Raw genomic sequence first — 11,098 nt, forward strand, 5'->3', positions numbered from 1 at the left:
GAATTTTAAGCTTCTTGCTGCCCATATTCTAAATACGTTGCCTTATCATTTCATCACATGGAATTCTGCAATTTTCACTTTCAGTCTGGGTGGTTAATTCTGTTGTCCTCATAAAAACACATTCATGGGGAAGACCTGTGATGGTACACTTATTTATTCATTCAGCAAATGTCTTTTCAATGTCTATTGTGGAATTGGCACTGTGTCAGTAGCAGAGTACAAAGTGGTAGGAAAAAATGATTCAGAGCAGTCTTGCAGGGGAAGACAGACAATGAACATCAACATAATATCTTAATGGTTGTATATTGTTATAAATGCTTTAAACAGAATGAGGAATCATGGTAGAGAATCATAGAACAAGAGTGAGATGGTAGGTAAGCAAACACACTTTAGACAGAGTGATAGGAAAGGAATCTTTCAAAGGAATTGACACTTTTCAGCTTTGCACAGTGGCAGTATCGTAGCCAATGAGGTTTATCCGAGGCGCGATTATTGCTAATTGAAAGGAATTGACACTTTTGCTAAGACCTCAGGATAAGTGTGCTAGAGAAAGAAGCTAGAAGAAAGAACAAAGAGTTTTCAAGCAAAGAGAGCTGTATGCATGAACATCCTAAGGCAGGACAGGGCTTAGTGTGTGCAAAGACCTGAAAGGTATACAGGAAGACTGGGAAGGTTGCAGAGAAAGGAATCATATCATCAGGATTCACTGGCAGCCACATGGAAAGAAGTGTGAATTTTATTTTCAGTGTAGTAAGAAGTCATCAGAGTTTAAGAAGAGCATCATGACCTGATCTGCGCTTAAAAATTATCTTCTGGCTGACTTATGGGGAAGGATTTTGGTGATGGAAAGAATGGAAGCAGTAGTGACCTACTATACTATACTATAAGAAATAATAATGGTATGGTGGGAAGAAAAATTCATGGACTGAGTTAGATTTTTGAGAAAAATGATTAAAGTATTAATGAATTGTGTCTGAGATGTTATGGAGAGAAATAAATGGAGATGTTATGGAGAGAAATAAATCTTGAATGACTCCCACATTTCTGGGTTGAGCATCTGGATGGACTTTGGTACCATTTATGGAGAGGAAAAAGACTTGGGGAAAAAGAAATTACAAGAGGGTAGGGCTGCTGGGAATTTGGTTGTGGGCGTGCTATGTTAGAGATACCTACAGTTGAAGTGACTGTTTCGGGTAGGCAATGGGGTATGTGTATGTTTAAAGATGAGAGCAGTGATCTGTGTATGAGAGGTAAATTTTGGAATTGATGACACATTAATGATACATAGTCCTAGTAAAGGATGAAATCATTTAGGGAAGAAAATAATCAGGGAAAAGAAAAGCAAGCCTTCTACAGAGACCTGAGGAACTATAAAATTTAGATTTCAGGTGAATGATAGAATTATCATGGTTCTGTAGTCAGAATTCCTCTGGTATGATGACATAATCTCTGGTTGCATTTTCACAATGACACTTAGGAATAAATAATAAGAACATTTCCCATTTATAAGGCAATTGCTGTGGCAGCCACTCTTCCGAGAGTTCCGCCTATAGTCACACACATAATTGTCAAAACAATCTTACATGGCAGGCACTATGGTCATCACGTCACTTTCTAGTTGAGGAATGCAAGGTCCACAACTCACTTGCCCAAGGTCACACATGAGGCAAGATTCAAACTCAAGCAATCAGGCTATAGAGCCTGAACAAAACTGTGATGTTCTTTTGCCCCTTAACATGCTCTTTGCATGTAGTATAGTGTACTGTTGTTAAGTGTTAAATGTTATGGATTTGGGGTAAATTCAGGGGTGTTCACGATTTACCCGTAAGTCTATCTCCGTGCTTTTTGCACTGAAGAATGAGATATGATTCACCATATGAGGAGAGACAGACTGCACCAGTAAGATCAGAAGGGGAGTCTCCCAGCAGTGTCTGTCTGATAATATTCTGACCAAGCCCTGAATTCCAGTTCTAGAGCAGAGAGGGAGAGGCCAGCTCCTCCATGCTCTCTCTGAGACAGCCCGAGCACGAGGCAATGTGGCTGTGAGAACCTGTGTGAGCAGTGTCATATGCAGGAGGGCATCTCCCTACATGCACGGGGTCCCACTGGGTGGTTTCCCTGTCTGGAGGGCTCAGGCACCACAACCAGTGCAGAGAAGGAGGCTGGCAGCTTTCTGAGTCTCTGTGAGTTTAGTGGTAGCAGAACATGGAGACAGTAACATTGGTGATGGTGGCATGTTTTGTAGCCTCTTCATGGGCTCTATGTAGGCTTTATATCGTGCAGGGGAAAACTTCAGTGTGGGTTTTCAGTTGGTGATGTGAGAAATGGAATGAGGTAGAGGGAAAGGAACATAAACCATGTATGTCAGTCATTAAGGGATTCCCCCCCCCCCATTTTTAAGTTCCCTTTTATACTCATCTTTTGGTGCTGGACAAGGACTCTGAAACCGTGTCAGTGTCTGGCTCATTCCGTGTGAGGCTCTGCCAGTAGGACACGCTACGGGGAGACTGCAGAGCGGATGGAGAAAGTAGACTTGCTCCTTTGTGTTTTCTTCCTGCAAACTCCCCGTCTGCTGGCTGTTCTGGGAGGTCCTGCCTCAGCCTCACCTTTCACCTGGGAACAGTGGCACCTCCTTACAGCAACCGCTGAGTTCAGCTCAAAATTCCCCAGCCTTGAAGAATAGGCTTCTTTGCCTCCACTGAGCCCTCTCCTTAGTGATCTGGGTCCCAGTTTCACAGGGTCCTCCTCCAGGCTCAGAAACACCCAGCAGCTGGCGGGCCTTCCTCAGATGTTGGAGCTTCTGCTTCACAGGGTTCCCTGTAAGTTTTAATGCTTCTAGTCTCTTCCCTTTGTTGCCGGGCTGTTGGGATGACAGCTCTCTCTTGCAGATACTCCCTTATTATATTATAGAAATCTCTTCTTACCATTTCAGTTACTTAGTTAATAGCTGTTTATCGAGTTTTTATATCTTTATATTAAAATCTCCCATTTGGATAACTCAACATGGTTTCTGTCTCTTACCTGGACCCTAAGGGATGCCTTATGTGTGTTTATAAACCCCTGGGCAGGAAGCATACCACCAGAAATGCTTATGTATGGAATGTCAGGAATAATGTTATTCTATTCCTAGATTTCACCTCAGGTTTGATATGTCTGGCACACCTGTATTGATTTGTGTCCCCCTGGAATCAAGCTCACTGTTTTGAGAAAATCCCTGAAAATAAGGACAGTTAAACCCACTTAATAGAGGGGTTTAAGGTACACATGGGAGTCTCGATGTGCTTCTTTATATTTCTTAGGTGACAGGTAAGATTTGCTTATGGAACAGTGGACTGAAAGCCAGGTGACCTCCATTCCAGTCTTGGTTCTTTTAGCTTGCCTTGTGATACCTAACAGGTCATATAATCATTTTATATCTGATGTGAAAGGTTTGAGGAGAAAACTTTGATTGTCTCATAGAGGTTTAACATTGTATGATTTCTTTCTCATTTCTTGCTGAAAATATATAAGAAGTGTCCTTGAGAAGACAGTTGTTGGTGAGACTGTATGAGTTTTCTATTGCTGTATAACAAACCATGGTAAAAACAACACCCATATATGGTTTCACTCTTTCTGTGGGTCAGGAGCCCAGACATGGTTGGCTGTATCTCTGGTTAGGTCAGGGTCTCACCAGGCTGCCATCTAGTGTGTCTTCTGACAGTCAGGGTCCTCTTCCAATGGCTGTGGTAGAATTCAAATCCTTGTAGTTCTAGGACCGAGGTCCCCTCTTTCTTGCCACCTATCAGATGGGGATGATTCTCAGATCCTCAAGGTCACTCACCGATCCCTGCCACTTGGCCCTCTCCACAACATAGTAGTTCACTTCTCCAGAACCAGCAGGATTGGAAGTGTCTCTCACTTCCAATCTTATCCTATAGGGAGGATCCAGTTTGTTTTATGGGCTTACCTGGTTAGGTCAACCCTACGCAGGGTAATAATCTCTTTTGATTAGCTCAGTGTCAGTTTATTTAGGACCTATATTACATGTGCAGAATCCCTTCACCTTTGTCATATAATGGAACCTAATCATGAGCATGAAATTGGCCCTATTCACAGACTCGCTCATATTCAAGGGTAGGAGAGTATGTAGGGTGTGAACACGGGTGAGGATCTTGGGCACTACCTGAGAATTCTACCTGCCACAGGGACCAGCCACCTACCAAGCTGGGATGGCTTTGGCCTCCTGGTGTACTTGGGATCATCTGGGCATGGTGACTTTGAATGTCGCTCATTTGAATATGTAGATTGGAAGCCACTGCTTATCCAAGTGACCTCCTTTTCACCTTCCTCCAAAGTAGACCACAGCTGCTCTGGAACTGATGTTTCAAGACCACATACTGTGCAGTTGCTTTGGCAACCGACATACATTCTGTCCCATTTGAGCACTAGTTAAAATGGCTTCTGCAGTAGCATTGCTAAGCAGAGTTGAAACTAAAATATTGCAGGATATTAAAAGCCCGGATATGGCAGAGGTTCAAAGCCAGTGATTACCTGAAGAGCCAGCATGAGCTTTTGTTGTGTATGTAAGTTCACAACGTAATCTCATTATAATTTGTTCAAAAGGAGGCATGCCTTGTATCACGGCTAGTGGTTTACTAGCCAGTATGCTGCATACAGTATACACTAGGCATGCAGATATTAGCAGATAATCGCTAAACAAAATCAAAGTTTCCTTTTCAGAATGGCTATTTATTATATATCTGACCGGTGCAAACAAAATTTGAATTTCCATGACCCTGAGTTACCCCAAACCTACTTTTCAACAGTCTATTAAAAGTGTAAAAACGTCCAACTCCTTTTTGTCCGACTAATTATATTCCTGGATTACATGACCCCTGCACCTTTAGAAATCATGCTCATTTGCCAAGGAGCTGGTACTATAATTATTCACTGGATTGTTCACAAGATTGAACAGCTAACTTTTAGTCATCCACATCGAAAAAAAGAAAAAGATGAAAATCACCCAGAGGCTGAGGGAATTTCATCCTTGTTGTACAGATGAGTAATCCCGGGCATAGAAAAGATACAGGAAAAGCAGTATTATCATCTGAGGTAACAAATACTGCCCACTGGTCTTGTCAGTTCAGTTCCCGAGACCCATATTTGCCACACTGTGCTCCACAGACTCTTAGTTCCTTCGGGTGTTAATACGTGTTCCTGACAAAAAGGTTTCTACTGCCCAGAATGTTGGAAAATGTAGCACGCTTTGTCCCCACCTCCAGAGTCATAGTTTCCATTAGCAGTTGAAGAACTCTAAGCAGTCATGAAGACAGGGGTTTAACCCAGCTGTTCCCAAACTTACTTGACCAACGACACTACGTTTTCCCTCTTCCTGACTCAGTAGATCACCTAACAGTAGCCCAAGAAAATAATCTTTCTGGAATGCCCTTGGACAGATGGTATCCAGATGAGAAATATGTTTGATAATGAGGATTGTATTCATTTCCTTGAGGTAGTTGTTCTAATGGGAGTGACTAAATGAGCTCCTACTATGTATAGGACACTGCCCAGTTAACTTTTTTTTTTTTTTAACATTTAATTACTCCCTCTGAGACAGGTAATCTCACTCCAGCTCTACAGATACAGATACTGGAGTTCAAAGAAGTAGAGTAATGTCCGCAACCCCTCCCCCGCAGCCTATCAAACCCAAGTCCTGGTAGGCTCTTTGCACTCTCCTGTACAGAAGTCCAAACAACAAACCTCCTGACAACACAATTTTATACTTTTTATTTGAAGAGTATAGTTTTCGGGGTGTGTGGGTGGCACAGTCGTTTAAACGTCTGACTCTTGGTTTCAGCTCAGGTTGTGATCTCAGGGTGGTGAGATCGAGCCCCGCATCAGGCTATGTGCTCAGCATGGAGTCTGCTCTCTCTCCCTCTGCCTCTGTCCACCTTCCTCCTCAAATAAATAAATAATATTTTTTTAAAAAATAGTACAACTTTCATGAAAGTGTTCTGGAGAGGTCACTGGAGGAAAATTAAGTCTATTCTTGTTTCTAAGTAAAGCTTTGGATATTGTATGTTGGGCAAAGGTGCATCAATGTTTTTATTGGTCAGGGGCACTGAAGCTGAGAGTCATGAACCAGATGTCAGACCCAGGTACCCTCAGTTCTTAGGATGAGATGACCATTTTCCGTTTCTGAAAAAATTGAGTCCCCGTTTTTGTCATTGCTTTGACCACATCCCTTAGATTCTGGCTGAATATGTGCCTTCTGGTGAAAAAAAATTGTTTGTTTTTTAAGATTTTGTTTATTTATTTGACAGAGAGCGATCACAAGTAGGCAGAGAGGCAGGCAGAGTGAGAGGGGGAAACAGGCTCCCCTCTGAGCAGAGATCCCAATACAGGGCTCGATCCCAGGACCCTGGGATCATGACCCGAGCCGAAGGCAGAGGCTTTAACCCACTGAGCCACCCAGGCGCCCCCCACTTCTGGTGAAATTTTGATCAAAACTGTATTGCCTTGAATTTTCTCTTAAAAGAAGTAAATACTCAACCAGGCTTTACCACATGTACCAGTGATGGTTGATAAAATCTTTAACGATTTTATTTTTCTGAAATGTCCTCTAAGTAGAACAGTTCACAGGAATATGTCTTCAAGGAAAAAAAGAAACCTAGCTAGCTTACTGAGGGCTCCAGTGTATAATGGTATTCTGTTGTTTGAGGACTGCCTTCTCAGCACTATATTTTAAACCCTTTTTGGAAAAATTGCTCTTGCTATAACCTGCTCTAGTGATTTTGAATAATAGTGTTAATAAAAGGTGGTTTGTTGAGACTCAGGGTTTTTTTTCCCTTTCAGTTAGTAGAGAGAGCAGTATTAATATGTCTTAAAATTGCACAATAAGAAAAACAGGGTGTGTTTATTTTTTCCAAGAGTGTGATATATTGAGTCGTTCCACATCTTGAGTGTTGTTCAATTTTAACCATCATGCCAAGCATTTAATCAAGATGGACTTTAAAATAGCTCACTGTGGTATTAACCAAATGCACTTACCATGGAACTTGATAAAGCATATTTTAGCTGAGTTATTTGTAACCAAAAATGCTCTGATACAAGCTTGTTGCCTTCCTGCTTCAGGCCCATGCCTCAGCCAACCTGTCACCGAATGACTTTGCACCTTAGCACTGCACTAATCCGCCATGCCTCAGCTCTGTGAACAGCCAAGCATGGAAGGAAAACCCCACGGGAAACAATTCACCCCATTCTGGCCCTTGTTCCAATCAAGCGGGAATGTATACTGTTTTAGCATATTTTTATTTGTGTATACACTGTACTCATACACGTGAAGGCTCTGCTAGTTTCTGTTAAGACTTGTGGCTTCTGAGATCAATCAGTCACCTACGTGCCAGGCTCTGTGTTTTCCCCCTTGTTAATAGGTCTGAGTGTATCTGCGTGTGTTACTCAGTGAGGTGGTTCTTAGTCATGGCTGCTCACTAAGATTCCCCAGGAATTAAAAAACAAATCTGGGTATTAACAGATCAATGAAATCAGAATGTCTGGCAGTGGGGTGAGGATCTAGTTATTTACTACTTATTTTTAAACTTTATTATGGAACATCTTTAATATATAAACAAAGTGGGAAAATAGTATAATGAACCCACAGGACAATGTAGCTATCACTCAGCTTCCCCCAATCATTGTTCATCTTGTTCAGCTATACCTTAGTCATTCCCACTTTCACTGCCTCCTTCTCTTGGATTTTTTGGACATGAGTCCTAGCAATAATAGAATTTCATTTGTATATATATTCGTATGCATATATGTGTGTGACTAAAAGGTAACTCATTAAAAGGATCAACACCATCAGACCAGTAAAAGCTTACTAACTTAATTAATCCCTTTATATAATCAAATGTGTTGGTGTTCACACATCCTCAGATGTTTCTTATTTTTTATAGTTTGATGGCTCAAATCGCGATTCAATAAGGGCAATTCATGAGATTTGTTAGTGTGTTTCATAACATTTCTTTCAATCTGTAGATTACCTCACTCTCTTCTTCTTTCTTCCAATTTACAAAAGGGACTGGGTGATTTCTATGACATCATTAAATATGTTCCCTGTATCTCCTATGAATTGGTAGTTAGAGCGATGAGCTTGATAGAATTTAGATAGGATCACTTTGGAAAGACGATTTCATCAATATTTTGGGCACACCCATCATTAGCCAAAACAATTTTGCTTTTTTCTCTTTCTGTGATGTTAACATCCTCTGATAGATTCATTTTTTTATTAAGGTTTACAAAATGGTAATCTTTGAGTTCAATGATTCTCTACTTACTAGCTGGAGTACTTCTGTAATGAGAATTTTTTCCTTAGCAACTCTCTGATTACCCTGAGATGTAGTTTCTACAGCAAAGAAAAAAAAAGTTTGATTCTTCCCCTTTATATATCAGATTTCAGATAATGAGCTGCTTCCCTTGCTCTAATGAAGTGTTTTTTAAATGGTATTATTATGAAAGCATGAATTAAAAGATACTTGATATATTTTAATATCGTAGAGTTATTTTCCTTATTGATTCTTAACTTGCCTCCAAATGACCAGAGAAGCCTCTCAGTTTTGGGTTCTGAGACCCCTAGACACAGTCCTACAGCAGCCTCTGATAGCATGCTCACTTTCTGGTATAAAAGCCCTTCTTGAACCTTCCTGCAAACAGCCATTTCTCCAAGGAGTCCTAGGTTTTTATGGAGAAATGTATTTAGAGATGCAAATCTCATTGCTAGGCATACTCATTGTTAACCACATTGCTCATTTCCTAGGCCTTTCCAGTAGATAGAGCTGAAAAATATGTATATATTTTAAAATTCAGGAATGCAGTGTTTTTCTTCACTTTTACATCTGAATCGCCTTTCTTCTATGCCAGAAAACCTCAGTTCCTCATTAACATCAGAGCTCATTTAATATCTCATATGGCACATTGCATTTTCCAAATGCAAATGGCCACAAAAATATTTCCAATTCCACACGTGTTTCCGCATCTCATCAAAAGGAATCTATTTTCTTTCCATTGAAACTGTATACTTCAATGAACATAATGAGTCAGAAATGACTTCGTATGACTTCTCGTAGGTAGGTCCTAAAAGGTGATGAGGCTTCTGCTGGGTTTCCTCTAGGAGACTCACTCTTGGGACCAGCCACTGTTTTAAGCAAGTCCAGGTTCCAGAGAGGGCTTACCTGTAGCTGTTTGGGCCAACAGCCTCAGGTGTGGTCTCAGCAGACAGTGTCAACCACTGGACCCATCAATGTGGGGGCCATCAGATGATTCCTTTTCCCCAGGTGATAAAGATTGGAGCAGAGAGAAATTGTTTCCACTAAAAGCCACCTAGATATTCAATTCAGGAGCAAAATAAATGTCACTTTGTTGGTATTAAACAGCTCATGCCTTACTGCCTGTGAGTATGGCCCTTTTATCTTAGTTTTATTGAAATATATATTGACATATAAAGAAGCAATTTAAAGTGTATAATTCAGTAAGTCCCATTGGCACAATAAGGAGAATAAAACCTGTCAACTTAAAACTCGTCTCCTCCTTTGTGATCTGTGTAATCCCTACCTGTTGACCCTCCTGCCCCCAACCCCTCTCTCTCTCCAGGCTTCCTGTTATTATACATGGGTAGAATTTTCTAGAATTTTATACTAGTTGAGTCATACTCTGTCACCACCCCCCCTTTGGCTTCTTTCACTCAGTATTTTTTATTTTAAGTTTCCTCCATATTGCAGTTTCTACCAATAGTTCATTCCTTCACATTTCTCTCTCTGGCTGTTTCTAGTTGTTCCCAACTACCAGAAATCTTAAATTTACTAGTAATTTCTTCCATCTCTTTTCCCTCTCCTCCAGGACCTATTTGAAATACTTTTTTTACTCCTAGGATGTATCAGAAGGCAATCAATGAGCTCATTCTCTTTTCCATATATGTCCCAGGTTTCGCCCCCCATTGAAAAAAAAATTTAATTTAATTTAATTTTTTAAATTAACATACAATGTATTATTAGTCCCAGGGGGTACAGGTCTGTGAATCGCCAGGTTTACACACTTCACAGCACTCACCATAGCACATACCCTCCCCAATGTCCATATCCCCACACCCTTTCCTGTTCCCCCTCCCCCTGGCAACCCTCAGTTTGTTTTATGAGATTAAGAGTCTCTTACGGTTTGTCTCCCTTCTGATCCCATCTTGTTCATCTATTCTTTTCCTACCCCCCAAACCCCCCATGTTGCCTCTCGACTTCCTCATATCAGGGAGAACATATGATAGTTGTCTTTCTCTGACTGACTTATTTCACTAAGCATAATACCCTCTAGTTCCATCCATGTCATCGCAAATGGCAAGATTTCATTTCTTTTGATGGCTGCATAGTATTCAATTGTGTATATATATATATATATATATATATATATATATATATACCATTGTATATATATATACCACCTCTTCTTTATCCATTCTTCTGTTGATGGACATCTATGTTCTTTCCATAATTTGGCTATTGTGGACATCGTTGCTATAAACATTCAGGTGCACGTGCCCCTTTGGATCACTACATTTGTATCTTTAGGGTAAATACCCAGTAGTGCAATTGCTGGGTCATAGGGTAGCTCTATTTTCAACTTTTTGAGGAACCTCCATGCTGTTTTCCAGAGTGGTTGCACCAGCTTGCATTCCCATCAACAGTGTAGGAGGGTTCCCCTTTCTCCTCATCCTCGCCAACATCTGTCATCTCCTGACTTGTTACTTTTAGCCATCCTGACTGGTGTGAAGTGGTATCTCATTATGGTTTTGATTTGTATTTTCCTGATGCCCAGTGATGTGACAGCACTTTTTCATGTGTCTGTTGGCCATCTGGATGTCTTCTATGCAGAAATGTCCATTCATGTCCTCTGCCCATTTCTTGATTGGATTATTTGTTCTTTGGGTGTTGAGGTTGATAAGTTCTATATAGATTTTGGATACTAGCCCTTTATCTGATATGTCGTTTGCAAATATCTTCTCCTATACTGTCAGTTGTCTTTTGGTTTTGTTAACTGTTTCCTTTACTATGCAAAAGCTTTTGAGCTTGATAAA

At 40.7% G+C, this 11,098-nt stretch overlaps 1 non-coding gene across 1 annotated transcript; it reads left to right on the forward strand.

The window, feature by feature from the left end:
- Positions 1-438: 438 nt before the first annotated feature.
- Positions 439-580, forward strand: LOC123391817. The gene has a single exon (XR_006606533.1). It is a non-coding gene; the product is annotated as a U4 spliceosomal RNA (small nuclear RNA).
- The last annotated feature ends 10,518 nt before the right edge of the window (positions 581-11,098 follow it).

Source organism: Mustela putorius, unplaced genomic scaffold, assembly GCF_011764305.1.
Source record: "Mustela putorius furo isolate JIRA1106 unplaced genomic scaffold, ASM1176430v1.1 tig00000281_pilon_pilon_pilon, whole genome shotgun sequence".
NCBI lineage: Eukaryota > Metazoa > Chordata > Mammalia > Carnivora > Mustelidae > Mustela > Mustela putorius.